At 46.0% G+C, this 27,718-nt stretch overlaps 1 protein-coding gene across 1 annotated transcript in view; it reads left to right on the top strand.

The window, feature by feature from the left end:
* The window catches only part of Thsd4 (thrombospondin type 1 domain containing 4), a 572,599-nt gene that overhangs the window by 427,314 nt on the left and 117,567 nt on the right, over positions 1-27,718 (top strand). The window lies entirely within an intron of this gene.

The raw sequence follows: 27,718 nt of genomic DNA, 5'->3' as shown, positions 1-27,718 counted from the left end.
AGCCAGTCATCACATCGGACACCCAGCGAATACAGCTGTGGCCAGCACACTTTTAGTCTCGGTGCTGGGGAGGTGAAGACAGGCGGGTCCCTGGGGCTTCCCGGCTAGCCACCCTGGCCTACTTGATGAGTTCCAGGCCAGTGAAAGACTTGTCTGAAACTAAAAACAACTAAAATCATGTGGCCAGCATCTGCGGAATGCCACCTGAGGTCCTTTGGCACTGCACACACCTGGTGGGCTCATGTGGCCGGAGTTTCAGGGGACGTCCAGCGGCTGCTGTTTGGACGCATGGATCCCAGGACAACCTAATGCGAGAATGTTTGCAACCAGTCTGTAGACAAGTGTAGATTTTAGACTAGGGGCAGACGCTTTTCTTAGGGGAGATAACCAAGATATCATCTATTTCTAACCAACAAAAAAAGTAGGTGTTAAACAAGGAGTCAAGAAATTAAATGATGTTGACCTTATAAATAATGAAAGAAAAAACTGTGGATCTAATATCTGACAGGAACTATGAATTATAAGAAGCGTTATCTCAAGCTGCTTTGTTTTGTTTACCAGACTCTCCCAGGAGGCAGGAGTTGAAGCAAAGGGAGCTAAGACATTTCCTTGTGTGTCCAAGGTCACTGCTGCTACTGTGTGTCTTAGCCAGGATCGGAACTGGGGTTTCAGTCCACAGCCCCAGTGTTTTCTCTGTATCACTCAGTGACAGGGTTGAAAGAGGAAAGAGTGTGTTTTAGAAGCCAGTGTGTGATTGTCACGAGGCAAGCAGGCTCTCGGGAACCTCAGACCTTTCCATCTTTCCCAAAAGAAGCCATTTAAGGTCCTTGAGCAGATGATTATTGAGAGGACTGCCCTGGACTTGAAGTTCCCACACAGTGGTCAAGTACCTGACAGATAGACAGCTAGCTACAGGACAGAGTGATACAGGGAAGGAGGGTGGCAGAAGCTCCCCCAGTCCCTTCCTGACACTCAGGTGTGTTTTTGGTCACTTATGCTACTAGCCCAATGCTCAGCAGTCACCTCACTGTGGAGGTGTGCCTGACTTCATAGGTTATAATTCATAACAGACGTCCCCATGGAAACCGTATCCTCCTTGACAGTTTTTCATCAGCAGAGCAATGACAGAATCCACTATGGACCAGCATGGCTTTCCTGGGTGGGTCTGGATATCCAAACACTGTCTGAGGGAAGTGTTTGTAGTTTGGCTCCCAACTAAAGAGTTGGGTCCTAACCCATCTGCAACACTAGAAGAAGACTGAGCATTGGGGTACTGGGAATACTGACTAAGAAGAAAGAGAACTGGCATTTAGACAGTTGCCACACAAACCAGGTACCAAGGCAAGTGGTGGCTAAACCTTCCCTGAGTTCCAGCATAGCTCTAGGATGCCAGTGGGAACATCCTCATTTTAGTCTCTTGTGGTATGTTACAGCGTGAAGGAAAACAGCATGCTATGTTAGTCTGGAGGAATTTATAGTTGAGAGAGAGAGTGATGAACCCAGAGTTTGTTTTAAGCACTAAGGATCTTCAGAGAGCCTGGAACGGGAGAGAGTGAGTAGCCCAATCTTTCTTAGGAGAACTGGAGATGACTTCTTAGGAAGTGGCATCTTAGCTTGACAGAGGAGCATGGATTCACAGTTACGTCAGGGACTAGGTGATCCCAGAGCTAGGAACTGAGTAGGCAAGTGTGGAGAAATGGAAGAAGTTTGGTGTAGAAGACAAAGATAAACCAAGTTTGAAAGCTGGGTGGTGTTTTTCCTAAACTAAATGCATGGGCTTCCCTCTTTAACCAAGCTGTGATTAGACTGTGTAGAGGGAGAGGGCAGTGTGGGAAAGTCATTTGGGGCAGAAAGGTCCAGATAGCAGTCCATGGATTCTAGCAATATTTAAACAAGCGACAGAGCCAGAGCTTTCGCAGTGCGAAGATCCCCAAACTGCTTGTGTTGGGATGTACATCCGGAGGAACAAGATGCATCCGTGCCTAGTCTTTGTATTTCATGACTAACTGCAAATAACTTTCTGTGCAAACGAGTCTTCCTTGAATTACTAGAAGGTTCCATTGCTCTAGATTCTGTAAATTCAATGCTCTCCAGTTAGAAATGGTCAAATCCTCTTATGTCATTCTGTAGATGAGGAGACAGAAGCCAAAGAACCTACAGAACTTAGCCAAGTCTGCATAAGTTACCAAAGGGTCTGAGTCATTTTGCATGGCAGGACACATGGCTCTGGCTGAGGTAGAAGGCACAGCTTTTCCATCCAATCCGTCAAGCATGTCCAACCTCCTCACTGTTGTTTTCATTCCAGCCAAACTCTGCTTGTCTTGTGTTCTGTGAAATCACAACCAGAATGTCCTTGAGGTCTCCTTTCCTGGGCTCGGGTTCCGTATGACTATTCCTCTGTGAAAGCCGCATCTGTGGCACACGGCCCTGTCTGCGGCTATGCGTGAGATGGTGCTACTTCTGTTTTGCTGACTGGTATAAGTGGAGAGTAGCCTTCCATAAACAACACCACACTGTGCCACCCTGCTGGGGGCGGGTGTGTACTCAACACCGTGACATCACTGGGGCATCTCTCTGTGTTCACTGAGGACAAACACATGATCATTATCCAAAAGCTCGTTTCTTATGACCGTCTTACCGCGCATTCCAGAAACGGCCATCTGTTTCTCTAATGCGGTAAATCCAATGTCTATCTTCTAGACGGCATGGTGGGACCATTGGCTAGGAGCTCTGTGCTGAGGAAAGTGTGAGTCGTTGAGATTGTCTGTCATGTCAAACTAAGGCTGGCTCCATGAGGACCGCGAAGATATTTAGCTGTGTCTGCTTCCTCCAGTTTGATTCAGTTTGGGCAATTCTTTGAAGGCTTGAGTCCCCTGGTGTTGAGTTCTAGGCTGATGGGTGTTTGGATGAAGTGCTTCAGACTCAGTTTGGCCAAGCTGTCAGCGATGAAACCATTTTCTGTTTGTTTCCCCTGCTGCCTGGTGGGGTTGGAATTCTGCAGGTTTCCTATGGGAGGGTGTGCATTGCTATGTTGAGGGTCAGGCAGAACCCCCACAAGAACAAAAAGAGGTACCCGTCCTGTCTCTGCCTTGTTGGCCCCTGGGGTGACCCCGGCCCTCCAGCTTTGGAATGCTGTTGTTTAGAAGCTACAGCCAGGGTTTGGGGGTGGGGACCAAGGAAAGAAGCCAAGGAACATTGGAGCCACAGTTTTAGGGAACAGGGCTGGGCAAAGCAAAGAACTCTTGCTAAACCAAAATATTTAACTAGATTTCACTTTTTGCTTTCAGCTTGAATTCTTTGCTTGAAAGTCGAGCTTTGAAGTTGTTTCTTTTCTTATTGTTCCAACAATATTGTGCTTTTAATCTTGTGTCTTTGGGTGGACCCAAAGACTATTTAGATTATTTTGAAATTGTAGCATCAAATTTCTCAAATTCCTGTGTGTGCTGCCTATCAGAAACTTTCCTTGACACCACTGGACTCTCCTTTCTCTGCTAGACGAGACTGTGTAAAGTCAGCCTGGATAAAACTGACAATGTTTGCAAGTGTCTCAAGAGTTGCTAAATAGAATATACATGACATGCTAAAGCAGGCACATGAGCGCACGTGTGTGGGGGGTGAGACACAGCCCTTCTTGACTTTCTAATACAGAGTATTTATATAGTGTCTAGTCATGGACGATACATACTGCAAAGACCCTAATGACAGAAACCATTCTAAGGATGAGACTGGAAGCTGAAGAGATGGCCAGTAGGTACGAACACCTGCTGCACAGCATGAGCCGTGACTCCCCAGCACCCATGTATATAATCTAGGCATGGCTGCATGTTTCTGTAACCCCAGTGTTGAGAAGGTTCAGATAGATGGATCCTGGGAACTTGGCCTGCTGAACCAGCTCTGGAAAGGTTCAGCGTGAAACCCTATCTCTAAAAATAGAAAGTGACAGAGGGAGACATCCAGGGTCATCCTCTGGCCTCGACAAGCATATGCACCCATACACACACACATATGTACACACACCAAACACCCACCACATTAAACACACAACTCACCAGGAGAATGAGCGAAAAGAGCCTTACTGGTCAGAGGAGCAAGAACTAAGAGCAGAAGAACTTGACCCTGGCTCTTGGCAAAGGCTAACTGGATTGGTGTGTCTGTGTCATCCCCAAGGCCAAGAGCCTCAACTTTAATCTGGACACATAGAGAAGAAAGGGGCCAGAGGTTATGAAGGACCTCCAGTATAAAAACACTAGAGAATCTATTATACAGACTAAGGTTTGACTGAAAGTGAGGGACAGAGTCACAGATTTTGTGTCCACTTCCCTATGACCTGCTACTTTCCTTTCTGTCCCCTACCTAACATTTTCTGCTGGAGTCTCAACTCACCCTCAGGGACTCAAGGATGCTAACACGCATTAGGATATTCTTTTGAGGGCTGGAGAGATGGCTCAGCGTTTAAGAACATTTAGTACTTTTCCAGAGGACCTGGGTTGGATTCCCAGCTCCCACTTGACAGCTCACAAGCATCTGTAACTCCAATTCCGGGGATCTGATGCCCTTTTCTGGCCTCTGTGGGCACCGCATGCAGGTGGTGTACAGACATACATGCAGGTGAAACATTCAGACACATAAAATAAAAAATATTCTAAAAAAATAGATGTTTTTTTAAGGCAGGAACCAATGGGACTTTTGGGTATGTTTGAGAAAAATCTCACCATGCTCTGTGAGGAAGCAGCTCTATGCCTCGTAAACCTTGCTAACCTCTGTGTGTTGAATTGTCAGTACTCTTAAAGATGGCAGAGTCCCCAAGCCAAAGCCAAGAGCTGTATTCTCATAATCATTCTCTCAGGTGTGGCGTGTCACTGCTTCGTGAACTCTAATTTAGTGTGCCCTGGACAACAGCTCAGTTCTGTCAAAAACTGTTTTTATTCCCCGTCCCTTCCAGCTCTGGAAATGCAGGATCCAGAAAAGCCATGTTATTTTGAAAGTGTTTCAGAAAGAACCACATTATTTTATAATTCCTGGGGTGAGAAAAAAGCTTGGGAAAGTTGGATTATATTGGGTAAGGTTCAAAAACAGCTTTGGGTCAAATCCTGCCTCACCTTTGATTCAACCAAACCCCATGTCATAAAACCATAGCCTTACAAGATTTCTAGGTTTAAAAAATGATAAAACCTAATTTCCTTCTTAGAAACTGCTTTTGGGGGGGGGGGGCTGGATTGATAGCTCAGTCTGTGGAGTGCTTGTTTTGCAGGCATAAGGGCGTAAGTTCAATCCCCATAACCCAGATTTAGAACAAATAAATACCCATGCATGGAGTGTGCTTGTAATTCCAGTGTCCTAGGGAGGTGGAGATAGGCAGGTCCCTGGAGCTCACTAGTCAACTACTTGGTGAGCTTCAAATTAGGGAGCGGCTCTGTCTCAAAAACAAGGTGGGTGGTTCTCTGGGGTAACACACTAGGTTGCACTCTGGCCTCACACATACAGGGACACATACTCTCATACACAGAGGAACTGGTTTGGATGTTGATAATGAAGCATGCCTTAGGCAGAAGGCCACTTTATGTCCGGAGCCCGTCATTACACCTTTCAACTACTCGGTCTACTTGTGTCTCTTTCCTCTCTGAACTCCATGTATGCTGATCATTATTCATAGTAAGGCCCACCTGGACACCCCAGGAAACCCTAATGGTACTGTGTGTGAGTATGTCATGTGACTCCATCTTGCTTTCCTAGCTATAAACCTTCACCACTAGAAACAGCATTTTAGATGCCTTCAGAATCTAGCATGATGGGAGGCTGACTGAACAGCTTGTCCAGAACAAGGATTGATTGGTTGATTTGTGGCCGATGTTCAAATAGAAATGCAGATGACTGTCCCTTCAGGAGGGTGCCAGTCTTCTGAGCCGAGAGCCCAATTCCTGTCACTTTATTGATTTGCACTGACAAAACACAGATCGGGCCCCTGCCAGGATCATTGCATTTGCTTTCTCTGTGCTCCTAAACTCGCAGCTCTGAGTCCTACAAATGCCCCTGCCACCTGCAAGGTCACAGAAATGCATTGCAGCATCTCCAGGAGTGGAGAGGCCCCCTGGAGCCTGCCCAGATCGTAAAGCAGCCTCATTCCGCTCCCTAGGCCAGCGGTATGCGCTCCCTTAGGGCGGTTCCATTCAGCCACGCAGTTCCCTAGTGGACCCTGGCTGGTGGCCCAGAGGAGTACATGTGTGCAAATCCAAGGGCAAGTGTCACCTCCCCCACTGTGTGGAACCGGCTTTGTACCTAAAAGACCCAGGGGTAGCACAAAGCCCCAGTGTCTTCCCGTGATGGGACACTCCTCGTCAGCACTGGACCATAGATGTGCCTCCCTCTGTTGGCCTGCAAACTCCTGGCTCAGTTTCTGAAGCGTCAGGCTAAGAGTCATCTTTCTGTTGTGGCTCCATCCGATGAAAGCTGACTAGTTTCTCTTCCAAAGTGGCGGATTCAAGCAACAAAAGCATTTTCTTAAAGACCGGCATAGCAATTAAGAGGTTACAGCAGTGTGGCCTTGGAAAATACCCCTAATTAGTTCCAGCCCGTAGTGTGGGTTAGAGGATTCCATGCGACGCTGTCACTCACACAGCGAGTTCTGTCCCTATTTGGGATATTGGTCTCCTTCTGCCGTGCCGCTGATCTCACGAGGTCAAATCTTACTGCTTTAGTGTTTGGAGAGCTACCCCCTTCCTGCATTTCTCCAGCTACCTCCTTCCTGCATTTCTCCAGCTACCCCCTTCCTGCATTTCTCCAGCTACCTCCTTCCTGGATTTCTCTGGGTACTTGCCTTCTCAGTTTCCAGAGGGCTTTGTTTGCCCATCTCTGGGAACTCTTTCCATTAGCTCTCTTTTGTTTGGGGGATATGTAAGGGGTGTGTGGCGGTGCCCACGTGTGAACAAACACGGAAGCTGGAAGTCCACCTCAGCCAGTGATTCCTTGGGCGCGATCCACCTTGTTTTTGAGACTCTCACTTTACTTTCAGAGAGACCAGTCCTGAATCCATGAGATCACTAAAAACAGCGGCATGTTTGAAGCGAAGGCTGGAGGCAGACCATTGACTACAAAACGAGAGCCACCAGCCATTCTGGTATCGCAAAGGCTGCCTGTGAATTGTCTCTTTAGTCCCTCGAGGGCTAGGGCTATGGGGATGGGGTGATGGCATTTGTAAACTCGGGTCAAGATGAAAACATTTGGCTGCTGAGAAGAACAAGACTGATAGTCACCTGACTTCCCCCAGCCCCTAGGGATTGATTGCCTTGGGTCTCCATGCTTCCCAAACTAAGGAACTTTAAACCAAGGAACATTCCAGGCTGCCTGCCTGGACCAGGCATTGCTATGAGTCTGCCAGGCCCCTTTTCATGTTGGGTACTTTATAAGTGGCTGTAATTGCAACAGGCTTTGGTCAATGACTTTGAGCCTAATAAAAATGTCAAACTCATCTTTAAAAGTTTCCAAGACCAAATAAATTCTGAAAAGGTTATGATCTTCAGTGGCTCTGCACTGGCGAGTCAGAACGTGGGAAGATGCTGCCGCGGGGTAAGGGCCGCTGAAACACAACTGGCTGCTGCTTCTGCACCATCTTGTCCTGAAAATTTGGTTACAAGATCAGAAAAAACCTCCCCGTAACATTCTTTTTCTTTATTGTAACAAAGCAGCTGTGTGTGCATATGCTTGTGTATATGTGTGCATATGTATGCATGTGTATGTGTGTATGTGCTTATGTGTGTGAGTATGTATATGCATGTATATATATGTGTGTGTATGTACTTTTGTGTATGTGTGTGCATTTGCATATTGTGCTTCTGTGTATATATGTGCACATGTGCATGTGTATATATGTGTGTGTATGTATAATGTGGGCATATATGTGTGTGTGTGTATCTGTGTGTGTCCATGTTGTCTTGTATATGTCACAAAACAATCTAGAATAAACACAAGTTATCCCAGAGTCGCCACCAGAATCTCATTGTAGGAAATATTTAAAGTTAAGCTCAAAGTACATTCCCTTCATCCATAGTAGCTTAAAACTATAGCCACGTGTGAGGCAGTCACTCCAGAGCTTTCTATGCAGGAGGTGGGTCTCAGTCAGGAGTAGAGAGACAGCCATCCACAGAGCAGAGAGGAGTGTGGGGGGTGGGTGAAGAGGATGAGCATCTGGACTTAAGGGTATCATCTGGGGAGTAGGAAGAGGCCTTCAGAATAATTAACATTCTACTGAAATCCTCTTAGATGCCAAATTCTTGGCTGCAAGCTTTGGGAAGCATCCTTGCAGCCATCCCGGATGCAAGTTTATCTTCAGTTCTGTAAAGATGGGCAGCTAATTGTGATCCCCAGGAGGAGAAATCCCAGGAGATTGTGATTTCGAGAGGAGCAGGGATGTGAGCCACTGCTGATGGCCGTAGGGTTGCTTTTGCTCTGTAACGGGGCTAGTGACAACGGTTATATCTCTCTGAATTCACTGACGAATTACACACTTTCAAAGGGTAACTTGTATGGTATGTGAACTGTGTCAGAGTAATAGGGAGGGGCTGTGACCCAAAGACCTGCCCTCAGAAGCATGAAGCTGGTGGGCAAGTAGGCAGACTGGGCTTTGAGCCCAGGGTTTCCTGGCTTCTCCCCTATATTGTCTTGCTTTTTGTCCTTTGCGACCTATGAGGGCTTAATTAACAAGAAGGCTGGCTGCAAACTGTTGGGCAAAGAGTGAAATGCCGCAGTGCTGACTGGCAGCTGCAATGGAGAGCAGGGGTCGCAGGTCACATGACGAGTCTGTGAGCTGTAGGGAACACACAGGATATCGGCTCTGAAGAGGAGAGACATGTTCAGGGACTAGCTGAGCCATCCTGGTGGGGAAATGCTTCCCGTCCCTGCAGTAGGTAGAGTTGGTGGGAAAGAGCCAGGTTATGAAGGGCTCAAAATTCTTTACCCTCCCGGTGCTGTTTTATTAAGAGATTATAGTCATATGGTTCTGGTGGCGCAGGAAGGGTGGGGTGGTGAGAAAATAGGAGAGAACAAAGAGAACACCCAAGACCATTAGGTGTCAGTGGAGAAGAGTTAGTTTATACATTTGACAATGAAATTGGACAGACAGGCTGAAAACAAATAACAGTTAGATGAAGGAATTACAGTTTACACACACATCCGTTCCCTGCAGGGAACAGGCTCTCTTTCCCACAGTATCAACTCCTAAACGATGTTGGTTTCTTATATGTATATACCTGTGATAAAGTTTAATCTGTAAATTGGGTACCATACTAGATTAACATTAACTAGTGATAAAATAGTAATAAAATAAAAACTATTATAACACATGAAGAAATGTGATTTAAAACTTAGGGACTGCCAGGCAGTGGTGGTGCACGCCTTTAATCCCAGCACTCAGGAGGCAGAGGCAGGCAGATCTCTGTGAGTTCAAGGGCTGCCTGGTCTACAAGAGCTATTTCCAGGACAGGCTCTAAAGCTACAGAGAAATCCTGTCTCAAGAAAAAAAAAACTTATGGACTGTTCAGTTTTGGAATTTTCCACTTTAATATTTTGAGATTTGGGTTGATAAGGGGTAACTGAAACTATAGACAATGAAATGCATCTCAGGGGCTCTGTTAGACCAACGTGGGCCACAGAAGATGGAGAGGAGGAATTGTGGAACACGCATGTTTCTTTCTTTTTAAACCTGGGTTTCCAGGATGGAAGACAAGAAACAGAAATCCTAAGGGTGGCTGTAAAGCAATAACAGGGACCTGTTTGGGAAGATGGCTATGGAAGTTTAGGGACTTAATAACACTGAGGTAGTGGCCTGGAGCATGATCAGATTCTCCCAGGCCCTCACCCAGGCAAGTATAGCCTTTTCCCTGCTTCTACCTCAGGAAGGCAAAAATCTCTGCCCATGCTACCAAGAAGAGCCCTGGAAGCATAGTCATGCTGGCCACCAAGTTCGTGTTTATAGCATTTGGTGCTTACCAGGTTGTGTTGACATCTTTTAATTACTCATTGCTTTATGAAACCATGTAGTTGGACTTATTCTAGCATTCCTTTGGTCATCTGAGAATCCCAGTTCAAATGTACTTAATTCTAAGGATGATCTCAGGTGAATGACATAGGAATTTCAAAAGGAGAAATCAGAAGGGGCCTGAGTATTTGGATGCAAGGTATACCACTGCCACCAGCACCCCATTGAATAATGTCTATTAAAGTCAGCAGGTGAACCAGTGTGTGGCTAGAGCAGAAGGACCAAAGGACATAAAGATGATGATCTGATATTGATAGGGCCAAGTTGTAAGGGCATTGTGGGAAGGATGAAAACCTTGTTGGCCCTGAGTGACTCAAATTTATGCTTGTTGTCTAGCCATTATTTTATTCTTGGAAGAATTTGGATTAAGAGGTTTAGCATCACCCCGAGAATACACTATACTAGGGCCTTTCTACATATCAAGATAGAGCCCCTGGGGTTTCTGCCACTGATTATTCTAATGGACACAGGAGAGCCAGTCACTGGTGAGCTGACTATTGGGCAAACCCAAGGGATGGGGGAAGGATACTTGGACCACAGGATGACATCATCCTTGCCCTCATGCTGAGAGCTTCTGTGGGAGTGTACAACAGGTAACAGCTAGTGTTCAGGTCGACCCACCAGATGAATGACTCTGATGGAGAGCCCCACTTAGCAAAGCTGTGGAGTTACTACCAGTAAATGACCCATTGCTCCTGTCTGTAATTTCTCAAATGCCACTACATTCCTTCCCTAATAACAGCTATGGGTGTATTCCCACTGCTTGTGTGTTTATCTTGTGAAAAATATCTTGTCTATTGGGTACACATATAGCTGTGGATGGTCAGGAAGATGATTTCTGCTTAATATGTATAACTCTGATGAATAGAAATAATACTAGGACATCTTTCATTATTCAAACTGACAAAGGAAAGGAATAAATAGTTTTTTCAGTCACAAAGACAGCTAATTTTAAGACTTTAGAACAGATTGAAAGCAAACTTGTTGCCCCTGGAGATGAATATCTGGTTGCCCCTAGAGACAAAGACATGAGGTCAATTTCCCGAGTTTTTGTTGCTGGTTCTAGGTCAGGCTTGAGGCAACATTGGTAGACATAAACCTCATGCAGTAATGGACTTTCTGCACCTACTCCCTACCACTTCAGGTCCAGCCAGCTAATTGTTATTGTTAAGTCTTGAATTTCAATGCCATTTTCTGTCTGGGAACCCTCAACAACTTAGAGATACATGCTTGGCCAAGCATAATTCACTGGCTGCTCAATGTGACATCCCTAGCCTGAGAGAAGCCTGCGGAGCTGTGCAGAAGGTTGCTGTGGAGAGCTATGTGGAGAACTGGTGTGGAGAGAGCTGGGGGATAGAGAGAGGAATGTGGCAGATGAAGAAGTGTGAGTAAAGTGTGAAAGGGAATGAGTGAGTGAGCAAAGAGTGAGTGAGTGAGTGAGTGAGTGAGTGAGTGAGTGAGTGGTGTAGAAGGGGTGTGTTATGAGAGAGAGAGAGAGAGAGAGAGAGAGAGAGAGAGAGAGAGAGAGAGAGAGAGAGAGGTGTGAAGGAGCTGTTGCAAACTGTGTAAAGTGCTGTATGGGAACAGAGCTGTGTAAATGAGATGTGTAACTGTGTGGAGACAAGGACAATGGCACTGTATAGAAAGGAGATGTAGGAGAGAAATGTATGTAGCCATGTGAAAATAGACGCGACTGTGTATAGAGATGTATGGCTGTGTAGGAAAGAGATGTATGTACATAAAGAGATCTGTGGAGCTGTATGTAAAGAATGGGGCTGTGTGGAGACAGGGAGATTCTCAGAGAGCATTTTTATGATGAAGTAAAAGAAAGTTAGCATCAGAAAGCATGTGTGTTTCCTTATTTTTTCCCCTTAGATAGAAAAAGATAGATATGAATTTTTCCTAAGCCCTCATGTCTGAGACTTTTCTCCTTGCTACCTTGAAACAGTCATAGGAGCTGGCCTCCTGGGTGAAAATACCCTCAACAATTGAGAGACTCCCATCCAGCCACCAAAATGGGGACGACTAGGAGGAAAGGATTTGGGAGGGGAAGAGAGGAGGTAGAGTTTGGCTGTGACATTTGCAGGGCCTTTTGGACCCCTCAGCAGAGATGCTGTAGAGCCAGTGAGTAGGACATTGTTCAGGGTGAGGCTAGGGCATGGAGATAGGAATGTGATATTTCATGTTGAGAGACGGGATAGGATTACCAGGTGTAGACAGAGGGGAGAGGGGGCCAAAAGACTGAACCTGGGGTTCTCCAGTAGTTAAAGTTCAGAAAATGGAGGAAGGAGGGAGGGAGAAAGGGAAGGAGGGGATGCAGGCAGGCCTGCCTTCTAAGACATTATGCCATTCTGGAAGCTAACTGAAGAAAGTATCTCAAGGAGGCAAGTGTAACCTGCTGTGTCCCATATTCTTGATAGGTAAAATGAATATTCCGCCCTGGTGGTTGGAGTTAGTAACCTCGTGTCATCATAACATTGACAACAGAAATGACTGAACAGTGAGGGCAGGCAACCAGCTACAGCGAGTTCCGGAGAAAATGTTCCTTTCCTTGCATGTCTGAGTGCTCTTTTCCTAATCTCAAACCGTCTCCATCATCCTGATGGAAAGACAAAGGCAAAAGAAGACCCTGTTCCTACATGACTTGCTCTGTGGCTGAGTGGCAAACCCAGAAGTTGTGTTCTCTCCTGTCAGTGCCTGGCTCTTTTGGGAGGATCACTGAGTAGCAGTATGATCATTCATTTTGTATTCCCTGCCACTTAAGCTTCTGGTACAGAGGGCAGTGCAGTTGGGGCGCTTCAAACTCCAGCAAAGAAACGAGATAAAGCACTCAAAGGAACAGACCTCCCAGAGGTAATCCTTTTCAAATGAAGCCTGTAATGTGGTCATCTGGAGCATGAGGAGATGATCTAAGGAGCAGGTGGGTCTGGATGACAGCTTGGATGCTTGGGACACAGAGAGGAAAAGAAAGAGTACACCCGAGCAGCACCCGCAGGGATGTGCTGACAGATGTGAACTCAGGGGACTGCACAGAAAGATGGTGGGGAGCTCTTATGGGGGGGATGCTCTGCCAGAGACCAGAGAGCCCATGTGGGTGAAGATGGATGCTCTCCCTAGACGGGGAAGTGCTAGAGGGGGTCCTATTCCGTAGCTGAGTGGGATTTTAGGAGCCGTTACAAAGATCAGAGAAAGGAACATGTCCATCTTGGGAATATGGGATAAGGTGGGACCATCATGATGATATCTCAGCATGCAGGGCATTCAAAGGCAGGGATGGATGACATTTGTGAATGCCAGAACAGAGAGCTGGGAGCAGTAAGTCACAGGTTGGGAGAGGAGCCTTGCATTCCTATTCTCATATGACTTAACTGCTCAGACCCAAATGTCTTGGCCCCCACCGAGAACTCACAGGTGAAGAAAGTGCTGTGTGCACATATGCTGTAGTTTGCTATCATCCTGGAGAAACCAAAGTGTGAGGTCATCACTGGTACCACATTGGGAGTGAGGAGGATGTTCTCAAGAACCCAATGGAGACAACATCTGTCTTGTCTTAGTACAGGTATGATGTACCTTCCTCCTTAAAATATGGCCATGACCAGGTAAATATAAGGGCCCTGTAGTTTTTAAGCATGGGAACACACCAGAGTGTATGGAATAGCATGGGNAGTGAGTGAGTGAGTGAGTGAGTGAGTGAGTGAGTGGGGGGGGGGGGGGGGGGGGGGGGTGTGAGAGAGAGAGAGAGAGAGAGAGAGAGAGAGAGAGAGAGAGAGAGAGAGAGAGCTGTGTGAAGGAGCTGTTGCAAACTGTGTAAAGTGCTGTATGGGAACAGAGCTGTGTAAATGAGATGTGTAACTGTGTGGAGACAAGGACAATGGCACTGTATAGAAAGGAGATGTAGGAGAGAAATGTATGTAGCCATGTGAAAATAGACGCGACTGTGTATAGAGATGTATGGCTGTGTAGGAAAGAGATGTATGTACATAAAGAGATCTGTGGAGCTGTATGTAAAGAATGGGGCTGTGTGGAGACAGGGAGATTCTCAGAGAGCATTTTTATGATGAAGTAAAAGAAAGTTAGCATCAGAAAGCATGTGTGTTTCCTTATTTTTTCCCCTTAGATAGAAAAAGATAGATATGAATTTTTCCTAAGCCCTCATGTCTGAGACTTTTCTCCTTGCTACCTTGAAACAGTCATAGGAGCTGGCCTCCTGGGTGAAAATACCCTCAACAATTGAGAGACTCCCATCCAGCCACCAAAATGGGGACGACTAGGAGGAAAGGATTTGGGAGGGGAAGAGAGGAGGTAGAGTTTGGCTGTGACATTTGCAGGGCCTTTTGGACCCCTCAGCAGAGATGCTGTAGAGCCAGTGAGTAGGACATTGTTCAGGGTGAGGCTAGGGCATGGAGATAGGAATGTGATATTTCATGTTGAGAGACGGGATAGGATTACCAGGTGTAGACAGAGGGGAGAGGGGGCCAAAAGACTGAACCTGGGGTTCTCCAGTAGTTAAAGTTCAGAAAATGGAGGAAGGAGGGAGGGAGAAAGGGAAGGAGGGGATGCAGGCAGGCCTGCCTTCTAAGACATTATGCCATTCTGGAAGCTAACTGAAGAAAGTATCTCAAGGAGGCAAGTGTAACCTGCTGTGTCCCATATTCTTGATAGGTAAAATGAATATTCCGCCCTGGTGGTTGGAGTTAGTAACCTCGTGTCATCATAACATTGACAACAGAAATGACTGAACAGTGAGGGCAGGCAACCAGCTACAGCGAGTTCCGGAGAAAATGTTCCTTTCCTTGCATGTCTGAGTGCTCTTTTCCTAATCTCAAACCGTCTCCATCATCCTGATGGAAAGACAAAGGCAAAAGAAGACCCTGTTCCTACATGACTTGCTCTGTGGCTGAGTGGCAAACCCAGAAGTTGTGTTCTCTCCTGTCAGTGCCTGGCTCTTTTGGGAGGATCACTGAGTAGCAGTATGATCATTCATTTTGTATTCCCTGCCACTTAAGCTTCTGGTACAGAGGGCAGTGCAGTTGGGGCGCTTCAAACTCCAGCAAAGAAACGAGATAAAGCACTCAAAGGAACAGACCTCCCAGAGGTAATCCTTTTCAAATGAAGCCTGTAATGTGGTCATCTGGAGCATGAGGAGATGATCTAAGGAGCAGGTGGGTCTGGATGACAGCTTGGATGCTTGGGACACAGAGAGGAAAAGAAAGAGTACACCCGAGCAGCACCCGCAGGGATGTGCTGACAGATGTGAACTCAGGGGACTGCACAGAAAGATGGTGGGGAGCTCTTATGGGGGGGATGCTCTGCCAGAGACCAGAGAGCCCATGTGGGTGAAGATGGATGCTCTCCCTAGACGGGGAAGTGCTAGAGGGGGTCCTATTCCGTAGCTGAGTGGGATTTTAGGAGCCGTTACAAAGATCAGAGAAAGGAACATGTCCATCTTGGGAATATGGGATAAGGTGGGACCATCATGATGATATCTCAGCATGCAGGGCATTCAAAGGCAGGGATGGATGACATTTGTGAATGCCAGAACAGAGAGCTGGGAGCAGTAAGTCACAGGTTGGGAGAGGAGCCTTGCATTCCTATTCTCATATGACTTAACTGCTCAGACCCAAATGTCTTGGCCCCCACCGAGAACTCACAGGTGAAGAAAGTGCTGTGTGCACATATGCTGTAGTTTGCTATCATCCTGGAGAAACCAAAGTGTGAGGTCATCACTGGTACCACATTGGGAGTGAGGAGGATGTTCTCAAGAACCCAATGGAGACAACATCTGTCTTGTCTTAGTACAGGTATGATGTACCTTCCTCCTTAAAATATGGCCATGACCAGGTAAATATAAGGGCCCTGTAGTTTTTAAGCATGGGAACACACCAGAGTGTATGGAATAGCATGGGGACACACCAGAGTGTCTGGAATAGCATGGGGACACACCAGAGTGTCTGGAATAGCATGGGGACACACCAGAGTGTCTGGAATAGCATGGGGACACACCAGAGTGTCGGGAATAGCATGGAACATACCAGAGTGTGTGGGATAGCATGGAACATACCAGAGTGTGTGGGATAGCATGGAACATACCAGATGTGTAGAACAGCATGAAAGACTCTGGGAAGAAGAAAAATTGAGAATTTTGGAAATTTATGGGACCTGGAAGAGAGTAGAGTGGACAGGAAGAAAGTACAGGGCCAAATATCAGTAACTTAGTAAGAAAAGTAGCTGAGAGAGGAGCCAGGAGTTGGTATATGGCTATAGCATGGCGAGCCCTTTCCTAAAGTTTTGTTTCCACTGATTTGTGACCTTTCTATCTTTAAAAATGCACACTCCTCATAGGAAAACTTGTGAAACAAAGAAGAAAATGACTCTCTCTTGTTAGCACCCTTTCTGTTACTGCTCAAATCTCCATCACCCTTCTGTTCCTTACCTTAATGACCGATTCTTCCATATTACTGTTTTTTGAGCCTGGAAGTCTGCCTCATCTCGTGAGAGGCCTTGCTATATAGGCATGAAGACCAGAGTTTTAAGACACACACACACACACACAGTTAGCCAGGCATGGTCCCGTGTGTGTCTGTAACCCCAGCACTAACTGGATAGAGACAGAAGGACTACTGGGGCTAGCTGACTGCCAGCCTAGCCAAAAAACACAAACCCAGATTAATGGAGAGACCCTGCCTTTCTTTGCATAAAGGAATAAGGCAGAGTGATACCCAATATCCTCCTTCCAAAAAGTTCTTACAACCTATGCTGCAACTAACAGCAAATCACCATAGAACTCTACAAAAGTGAGAGAGTTCAAAATTCAACAGGCCCTAATCCCCCTTTATGTTCCCATGCATTGAGTGGTCAAATAGCCAGTCATGCCCCCAGTTCACAGGTAATGAAAGCGAGGCCAGTATAGGCGTTCACCTGTCTCACACGGCATGCCTGTTCCGGGTAGAGACAGAACAATGGTCTGGTCTTGACTGACTCGGTAAAGGCGTCACTGTTGGGTGAAGTGACAGAGTCCTGAAGGATTTGGGGTCTGTGGGGTCTGGGAAGATGATATAAAATCCAGAACCCCAGCATGCACACCGTGATGCCGGCTTATCTGAAGTGGGTGGAGATTTCAAGACCCTTCACCAGTACTGATGCTCAGGAAGTCTTGAGGGACACATCATTCTCCGGAGCATTCATGAGCTGAAGGCCGGCTCTGTGGAGAGAAAGAAACAACAAAGACCAGAAGAGTAAGGTGTGAGTCACTTACCAATAACAAGCGACATTTCGTGAGTCCACACAAACCCGTCGACAAAGGCCACCTGCTGCAGCACTTTATAAACAGTGGAGTGGCTCCTAACTGCAGACAGGGTCATTCCTAGGGGTGAAGTTGTGTTCTGGCTCACTCAACCGAGTCTCTGGCTCCTCCCACACCTCTTCTATGTTTTGGACCTGGAGGTCAGAGGTCATGCTCTTCCAGGGTCTGAGGTCACCTCGGGGTTTAAGTCCAGCCATACTGGTTGTGTGGATTTGTTTTTCTCCTTTAAGACCAAGAGAGGTTAGCAATGTCACTTGGTCACACACAGGAGAGTGTGTGAGGATAATAGCCAGAGCGGCTGTTACTGAGTGCTTACTGTATGTCATCCAATTAGGGAAAGTAACTCCCTCTGGTGTGCTCAGGGCCCAGTAAGCAAAGCAAATTAAATACAGGCTCCGTGGCAAAATGTCCAAGACCATTATCTACAGTGAAGAGGTGAAAACTGCTTCCAATCAGAGCTGAATAATCCATTCGGAACACAGTCGTGTGCATTTCTCCCCTGACTTACAAACACAGTGCTATTAAAGAAGGGGGAGCATCAGGCGGGCCATGATGCCAACTCCTTGCAGTCTCAGAGGACATACACGGTGCAGAATGGCAGAGATCCCAGTGGGGACACCTCTCTCGACACAGGGCATCTCCTGACCGCCCCACATCCCCCATGAGTTTTGCACTCCTTGCTCCTGTCAGGAAGGACGCCATGTCATGTTATAAGTGAGGTGAATGGTGACAGCCAGCATCGTCCAGTGGAAGAACCTAGAGCCTACACAGAGCAATGGGAATTTTATTTTAAAAGGAAATCCTGTGCAACCGGACTTCGATTAGCAAGGGGACTCTTGGCTTTGAGAGTGTCCTGTCGCCAAGGCGAGGCTCCTGTGGAGGAGGGTTCTTGTAGTGTCAGACGTGCAGGGCGCTCCTGATTCCAGTGCTTCACCAGCCCTCAAGTGTACGTGACTGTAATGCATTTATGCATGTTTATGTTATAGCTTGCTCATGCGTTTACTAGATTTCCCCTTCCCTGCATTGTATAAAATGTTCATATTTACACTGCTTACACACTGGAAGGTAGTTCTCTGAGGCTCATTCCTCAAGTGCAGATTGGAGAAAACACAGGAGGCGTTCCACCATAAGAATGGGGTAATTAGAGAGAAACCTGAGGTGATTTGGTATGTAAGTGTGTCATCATCACCCAGAGTCACGTGTATATGTTCACCTTCATAAATATGTTTGTATGTATGTGGGCAGGAGAAAGATTGGGGTACTGAGGAGACCACGTGAATAAATACTGTACTAACCCCAAGTTTTAGTATACAACTATATACAGACATGTTTTAAAGATGTATTCATTATTTCATGTATATGAGTGTTTTGCCTGCATGTATGCTCGTGGACCATGTGTGTACCTAGTATCTTCAGAGGCAGAAGGTAGCATGGGGACTCCATGGATCTAGAATTACAAACAGTTATAAGCCTTTGTGTGGGTGCTGAGAACTGAACCAGGGTCCTTTGCAAGAGCAGGAATGCTTTCAACTGCCAAGTTGTCTCCCAGCCTAGTGTGCAAATCATTTTAAAAGAATTGTGTGTGTGTGTGTGTGTGTGTGTGTGTGTGTGTGTGTGTGACAAGTTCTCTCTACATAGCTCTGACTGTCCTGGAACTCACTATGTAGGTCAGGGTGGCTTCAAACTCATAGAGATCCGCCTGCCTCTGCCTCCCAAGTGCTGGGATTAAAGGTGTGCACTACCACACGGATTTATGATCAGCACACTGGCCTGTCTTCAATTATGCCATGTGGCTAAATGTTCAATTGACTGATAAGATGCAAATGTCAGCCTGGGTGGGTTCCAGGGAGCAGATCTCTGCTGTGCTTCTTAGTGTCACCATGCTGATCTCTTTTCTGCAGCAGGCATTTGGAGGGCACCAGGCGTTTCATTGGACAACTATTGTCATTTCCCCTCTAGGCATGGGTTAGGAATAAGGGAAGGCCATCCTTTCCATTTTGCTATTGCCCACGTCCACAGCCTACACTTACAGGAAAGCTGACTTAATGCCTACGCTGACGGTAATCAGCATATGCTCTGTGTGGTTTAGGGAGAAGGATGAACCCTACTTTAGGAATTTGGGCCAGTGGAAACCTCAGAGGGAATGGTATTTCCATATGAGCATGCAAAATACTGTTTGTTTCCCAAAGCACGAGTAAAGGCTGGAGTCAGAGGTGTTTGCAGTAGATTCAGGAACAGGGAAGAATCCAGAATGCCTATATCCCTGGGAATGCTGGATAGGGATGCAAGTTGGGAGGGAGAGTAAGAAAGTGACTGTAAGTAGGAGGGAAATAAGGCAAGGCAGGTCTTGCTGACTTTGAACTGGCAGCTGAGTAAGCGCCCTTTGCCAAGAACTCCTTCTGTGTTCAGGCATTTAAAGGAGTGGACGTTACGCGGCACCTGTGGCCCAGACACATTGGATTCCCGAAGTACCGAGTCCTTTGAAAGACATCTCCTCTTAGTCATGTCCCTGGAAATGGACAGCACTTAAGGACTTGGGATTTTGTAATTTGTGTAAGAGGAGCCAAGAGCCCTATGAGACCCTTGGAAATGGGTCATGAACGGCATGCACCTTGTGCCCTTGTGGGCGTGATTGCTAAAGGGGAGTAGAAGAGCTAACACAACCTTGATCCAGATGCGCTCATGGTTTGCACTCAGCAGTCCAGTGTGAATGATGCCAGGCTTCAGGAAAACCCTCGTGTGCTGTGGGTCAGGTATAGGAGGATCCCTGAATGCATGTCAGAGTGAAGATGGTTACAAGGAGGTAGAAGATATAGAATTCAAAAAGCAAGGGAGAAGACGCTGGAACAGTGTTCCGGGTTCTGTAATGTTGGTGTGTGATCTCAGAGTATATTTTCTAGACAGATACTCAGGTAAGGGACCAAGTTCCGTGGAGGTGGCTGTTGACAGAGGCAAAGGGAAATGCAACTCTTTCAACTCAAGTGGGGCAGTGAGCGATGGGGCTGGAGCGGGAGAGACGCCGTTCAGCTTGTGTCTGTTATGCCTTCTAAATGTGACAGCTGAAAGGGTCACATGCCTGAAAGGACCCAGCTATGAATTGTTTTCCAACATAGTCTATGCCTTGAAGTGTTTCAGAGGCTCAATCCAGGGCCCTCTGGAGAACTCAGAGCAATGAATGCTTTTAGCTTGATGTTTCTGAAGGTTGTTAAATGCTGCTGGAGACAGAATGGTTTGCTGTGACTCCCAGACGTTGTGCTTCAGACAGTTATCCTGTCTTGAGAGAGACTGTGGTGCACAGGCTTTTGTCGCATGACCACACATATGGCCACACATATAGTCAGAGTAAAGGATCTGTGGAGTCTGCTGCTTCTGTTGTGAAGCCACATGACGCGCACTTTAACTCTTGGAGAATCAAATGCACTTCCATGTGCCAACCACCACAGCCAAGGGCATGACATCACAACAGGCAGGGCTGGTGAAGAATGGTCTGTAAGCTTCCCAGGACCGTATGTCCCAGGAGAGTCCTGCACAGGAAGAGTCTTATACACAAATAAATTCAAGCAATGCGGTGAATTGTGTGCCCCTCCTAGGAGTTTTATAAGGTTTGCTGGCACACTGAACACTAGGCTATCAAGGAAATTTGGTTGGTTTAGAATTTACCATTTCCCAAACATATCCTTGAACCGTTATTTGTTCTTTTTTTTTTTTTTTTTTTTTCGAGACAGGTTTTCTCTGTAGCTTTGGAGCCTGTCCTGGAACTAGCTCTTGTAGAGTTTGTTCATTTCTGTTTCAGCATCCTCTTCTAGATCCCACAGATTCAGAATGACTTAGGAAATGCTCATTTGAAGAATTAAGGAGCTTTCGCAATAGACCCCATTTCTTTATCAGTTGTGTTTTCTTAACCTCTTCTTTTGTGTGTGGGTGCATATGTGTATGTGTGTGTATTCATGTGTGTATAGTTGTGTGTTATGCGTGCATGCATGTAGAGGCCAGGGAACAGCCTTGAGTGTCACCCCCCAGGAGCTACCCAGCTTTGCTTTTATTTTGTTTTGTTTTTAATTTTTATTTATGCATATAGATGTGCATATGTGTCAGTACCTATGCAGGTGAGAAGAAGGCATCATATCCCCTGGGACTGGAGTTGAGATGATTTTTACTGCCATGTGGATGCTAGGAATCAAACCCAGGTCCTCTGGAAGAATTCTCAACCATTGAGCCACCTCTCCGCTCCTTGTTCTGCCTTCAGACAAGGTCCTTCACTGGGACCTGGAGCCAGTCAAATAGAACTATCTTCCCAGCTCTCCTCACTTTTAACAGTGGTAAGCCATCTTTAGCTAATATATATAGATAGATAGATAGATAGATAGATAGATAGATAGATAGATAGATAGATAGATATAGATATAGATAGATATATATAGATATATATAGATATATATAGATATATATAGATATATATGTAGTCACATATATAAAATTGATTACAATCTCTCTATCCAAATCCCTCTGCCACCTAGACTCCCTATACCCACCCAAATGAAAGGACTCTGCCCACATCTCTGTGCTTTCCCCTTCAGCCTGCCCATGAACCCAGATTCCCCGGGACTGACTTCTAATGGGCTGCTTTTGCCTATACCTAAGAGCCTATCTCTCCTAAACCAGCAAATGTTAGTAAAGCAGCCTTAATTGGAGGAAGTACATCACATTCAGACCAAACTCCCAGATATCTCATGTCCCTCCTCTTATTTGTGGTGTGGCTCTTCTGGCCGTGTGTGTGTGTGTGTGTGTGTGTGTGTGTGTGTGTGTGTGTGTGTATTCATCTGTAGTCTGAATGGAGTTGCAGCCTACAGACTAGATCATGACCACATGAAGAAATAGACCATTTTCTCCCTCCTCCTATCAATCCAGGTATTGTTTGTCAATTCAGTTTTTAAACCTAGACACCACCACCAGACACCAATGTTCTCTGTTTGGCACAGGAGGTCGGTTACTCCCTAAGGTGCCCTATTTTATCCTTTCCCAAACCCAGCAGGTAATTTTTAACCATTCTGACTAAATAGTTCTCTCTCTTCTCCAAATAAGCTCTTCCCAAAAGTGTGCGAGGAGAACTGAACCACTTCCCCCTCCCTCGCCACCGCTTATTTCTTCTGTTACCCATCCCAGTATTCCCAAGGACACGGGACACTGTCTGTGCCAGGTACCACTTTTCACACACTAGCCTCTTCTGCCTCCTCAGGGCCTTCGTGAGAAGAAAAGAGATGAGTGTTGAATAGAATAATTGCAGAAAGACCCAAAGACACAGCACAACCTGGTGGGGGGATGTATATACTACATGTAGATTTTCTTTCTCTAGGACAAGGAATCATGGGACCATTTCTCCCACCTTCTAAGGAAGAAGGCAGTGGGCTAGCCTCAAGGGCAAAGGGAGAGGAACTCACAAGAATGTGGGCAAGCTCCCACCACCCCAGGTACAAGTCTGAAGCTGGGTGCAATACTGGACATTTTTCCTCTCCAAGTTCTCACAAGCAACGGAGATGCCTGTATCTGAAGTGTCCCGGCAAGAGGAAGGCCATGCTCTCTGCCACAAGAGAGCCTGACGGTGTTCAAAAACAGCATCTGAGGGAGGGCCGGTGTTTGGGATGGTTCCCAGCTCATACCACCGTCTGTGTAGACTGCACAAGTGGATTCGCCTTTGTGACACGATTGTCCCGTGCTCCCTGGCTTTCCACGTCTTCCCCGAGGGCTTGTTCACTACCCTGTTATATTTAAGGTAAAAAGATGGAAGTGAGATTTCTGGGATGTGTAGACTCTCTTTGCTTTGGGGGTTTTGGTGGGTTTTTTGTTTTGTTTTGTTTTTCTGTTTTTCTGAAAGAGGGTCAGGTGATCAGAAACTCCAAAGGGACACGGATGCTCCAGATGAAGGATTGAACATGAAATGTAGGTTAGGATAGTAAGTAAATTAAGACAACAAACTAACCAAGCAAAACCCCTCAGTTCAGGTCACTCTCCCATGATGGAGAACATCACTGAGAATAGGGGAAGGATGGAAACTCCCGAAGAAACTGAGACTGTGAACTCGGGCTTCCACAGGGTGATTATGTTGAACGGAAGGGGACTGTGTACCCTGATGGACACAGAAAGACTCGTGTGGGAAAGGATTCTAGATTCTTCATGACTTGTGCGTGTTCCTATTGGGGTGTGTGTGTTTGCCTGTTGGGGTGTGTCTGTGTGCCTGTTGGTGCTTGTCTGTGGACACATGGAGGACAGAGCTGGCTGTTGTGCTTTCCCCAATCTCTCCACCTTAATGTTTGAAATTAGGCTCTCAGTGAGTGTCAGCTCCTGGATTTGGCTAGGCTGGCTGTCCACTGCGCTTCAGAGGTCTACCTGCCCTCACTCCCTAGCGCTGGTATTGCAGACATACACGGATGTACCTGACTTTTCCTCAGGTGCTGAGGACCCAAATTCAAGTCCTCTTGCTTGTGTAGCAAATACTTGACTGACTAAGCCCTCTCCAGCCCAGTTTTGATGCCTTGTCGGCCCACGAATAAACAGGGAAGCCGGACCAAGACCAGGGCAAAATGTGTTTGTGGTGTGGGGAATCTTGAGTTTAAGGTCAAAATGCCTGTAACAGAATGAATGTTCAGACCTCACAAGGCTAGTGAACTGCTCTGAAGATTAAAGGGATTAAAAGGAATTGATTATTGTCCTGAAGAGATGTACAGTGTAAATATGGTAGCTACCAAGGAGCTGGGGGAGAGCCAGACAAATGTCAACATCTTTAAAACACAAGATGGTCCTAGGTCAAGAGCTCCAGGTAGCTAAGATTCACAGTAGCTTCCTTTTAGGTCTAGAACTCCGCAGCTCATCTCAGACTGAGCTGTGAAAGGCCAGTAGTACCATGAAATGTTAAAGGAAAATCTAGTTTTGTATTGCATTCATAGAAACGGGAGTCTTAAGCAATCTCTCTTGGTTTGTCTTGTCAGTTCATGGGCATTCTGTTCTTGGAAGCTTATTTTAGGGTAGGCTGTGCTCAGCTTGAACAAAACCGTAGCAGTGGCATAGGACCACTGTGCTAGAGTAGAAGTAACTCTCCCTTGAGAAGTCCACTCTGACTCTTATTTGTGGCCTATTTTTCCCCAAGTGCCTTTCATTTTATTAATCCTCGTGCCTTAATCTATGCTAAGAATCCTTTTTTAATAAGCTCCAACTCCACTTCAAAGGAAAAACAGAGCACAGGAGGGAGAGAGATGGCACGGCTTGCCCCGGAGGAGGACAGGCGCAGGCTGGCAGGAGGAGGCAGCCTCACTTCTCTACTGCTCTGGAAAGGAAGAACTTGCTGCTGTGTGTAACTTTCGGTGGCAGAACTTGACTAATGAGTTGAAGTAATGGGAGGCATTCAGTCCACCTGGAGGAAAATTTTCTAGAAAATAGAATTGTCTCCAGATGCAAAGAGATCCCATCGCTGCAAATGTTCTAGAAGGCAGCTGTCAGGCCTCATAAGGAGGTGCAGATAGGGTTGCTGCAGTAGGGAAAAAACGTGGACCGGGTGGTCCACGGTGCCCAGCATCCGTGACTGTTCCACCTTGTTCATCATGAATAGGATTAAATACACAAGGAACCTTTCCAAATTAAGGCCTACTGTTCATAGCTACCCAGACTATATCAAGGACTTGGAAAGGAGCTTCCTGTCACCAGGTATTGGCCAGTCTGTGGTCACTTCTGATTATTAGAAACTGACGCATTACTTAGTCACATTGTGTGGTGTGTTGTTGTGGCAAATGGCAGTAGCGATCTCTGTTGCCAACTCAACCATCATGAACTAATTCCGCAACCTTCTCTCCTACAGTTGTTTCTAGAACAGTTAGCAGCAATCTTCTATCTTCTAAATGAAATCACACGCCGTCCAGAAATAAATTAAGGGAAGCACATGAAATGGAAGTGTAATAATTTTTCTGAACTCATTTGTTTGAAGTGTTTCCACCCACCATCATTTAGCTTCAACTTCTGTTTTGGTCACAGTTTCTCACTGCCTGCTCCTTTTCTTCTTTTTGCTTCCTTTCATTCCTTTCATCTCTTTTTCCTCTAAGAACTTAAAAATTTAAACCTTCCCAGAACTCAATTAGCATCGCTTAAAGTGGGGGGGGGGTGGCAAAGTGTTGAAGCTCCTGTCTTCGAAACTCACTGGAGCCCGGAAACCAGATGTGCAGCCAAACATTTGGCTTTCGTTTAGAGGCAGAAGTCAAAAGGGGGGATTGATACACAGGTGTGGTACAAAGCTGGTCTTAAAAAATACAGATGTTATTAGCGTGGGGCCCTAGGGACCTGGAACAGAACGTAGCGAGCCACCCTCGAGGTGAGACAATGGTCATAAAACGGCTTGTCTGTTTGCGAGTTTTGCTGAGCTGTCTCTGCAACATTTGGTGACTATTTAATAGCACCAACAGCTCACGGGGCTAAATTGCTAACATTTGGGGAGCAAGGTTATGTAAAACAAAATTGAATTATGAAAACAGTTTCCCACTTAGCACTGGAATTTCTTTATTTCTGTTTGTCTTTTTCCTCAAAGGAGACATTTACCAAGTCCTACCCAGCCGGCACCAGTCAATGTTCAAAGACCCCAAACAGTCAGCCCACACCTCTGAACAACAAGGCTCCCTATTGTCCATACCCAGTTCTAGCCCAAAGCGTGGAAGCAAGCTTGGTTGTGAAGGGGTCTAAAAGCCCTAAGTGTCCAGCGTAGCCTTCTGAAGACAATTATGGTGCTGACTTAACCCAACTAGCCTACCCTAGAAGGTTGAACAAGAATTATTTAGATGTAGAGACAGTGTGAGCTGATAAGCAAAGCTTAAAGACAGAGAACTTACAGGTGAAGTGAAGCTGTGCACAGGCTCACAGCAACAGGCCTACTTTCCGCTGTACTTTTCAGGACCCCCCCCCCGTGATCGCACACATATACTCACATATACTTCACCTCACAGCAGCTATGAATAAACCAGATGCACATGTGTGGACATGGATAGATCTCAAAGCAACATAAAGGGATGAATGCTCTGAGAGATACAGGACCATTATGCAAGCTTTCAGGAAAATGCAAAACATCCATTTGAGAGCACAGATACATACCCTAGGTTCCCAAGCCTCCTCTGGGGGCAGGAAGCAGTGGAGAAGCATCCAGAAGGTTCAATATTAGTGCTGAGATGTCTCCTTAAAAAAAGAAAATACCTTGGGGCTAGTGAGACATCGAAAACGAGATCCTGTAAGTTGTCCTCTGACCTTTACCTGCACACAGTGGCATACATGTACATACATGTACATATGTGTGCACACGTATAATTCATACATACATACATAGCTGTAAACTAAATAAATAAACTAGGCTATTTTAAGCAAATGTAAACATAAACTAAATTAGTGGGCCCTTCAATATAACTTTTTAATACTTTTCTATATCATCACATATTTTGTAAATTCAGTATAACGTCAGACTAGCATTCACATACAGAGAAGATGAAAACACCCAGAGCAGGATGAGGTGGCATCTGTGGAAACAAGCTGCATCTCCAGTCTCAGAGAGGACAGAAGGACCAGGAGAGTCACATCTGAGTGACTCATGGTTCTCCTCCAGCGGCCGGCTCCTAAAGCCATCCACGCTTTCTGTGGAATGCCGTAAGTCTTGATCACACTCAGCTTAAGTGCTGCAAAGTGTTGTTCCTGCTTGATGATAAAAATAAGTTAAAATTTCCATTGCCTCTAGCTTGGTACTTTAGGACTTGACATGTGTGGTCCCAGGCAGGATGTACAAACTAACAACACAGACACTTTTCCACTTCAGGGACAGCTTTTAATAAGTAGTTGTTAATACAGACCAAAATAGCCAAACCGAACTATTCCAAACCCTAAGTGCTCTCAAATATGGACAATTGGAGCGTCAGTAGGCCATCACAAGTGAAAGATCCTACATCCAGCTTCAAGTGACAAGCTACTGCCAAAACATTAAAGATACTGTATAAAGTGCTTTCAGGATGTGTGTGTGTGTGCGCGCGTGTGCGTGCGTGCGTGTACATGTGTGTGTGCAAACTTGAAATGTTATGACATGCAAACTTTCTTTTAGGTCCTTAATGTTCTTCTGTTTACTTGTTCACTAACTATGAAGCATTTGGGGGTAGAAAACCAGAAGGATGTAACAGCCCAATACTTCTGTACACATGCATTTTCACTGCAGTATTTACTGACATTCTGACTAGCCCGGTGCTGTTCAAGTCCTGATACAGGGATTGCTTTTAAATAGATACACTTATCTACTGTAACTGGCAGAAAAATAATCACACATCTGTTGATGGTTTAAAAGTTCCTTTAGGAGTGAAGAGATGGCTTTAGAAGTGAAG

The sequence above is a fragment of the Alexandromys fortis genome, unplaced genomic scaffold (assembly GCF_014885135.2).
Source record: "Alexandromys fortis isolate MF-2015 unplaced genomic scaffold, M_Fortis_MF-2015_v1.1 scaffold_70, whole genome shotgun sequence".
NCBI lineage: Eukaryota > Metazoa > Chordata > Mammalia > Rodentia > Cricetidae > Alexandromys > Alexandromys fortis.
Note: the sequence above shows the minus strand (reverse complement) of the source record. Positions and strands in the feature narration are given on the sequence as shown.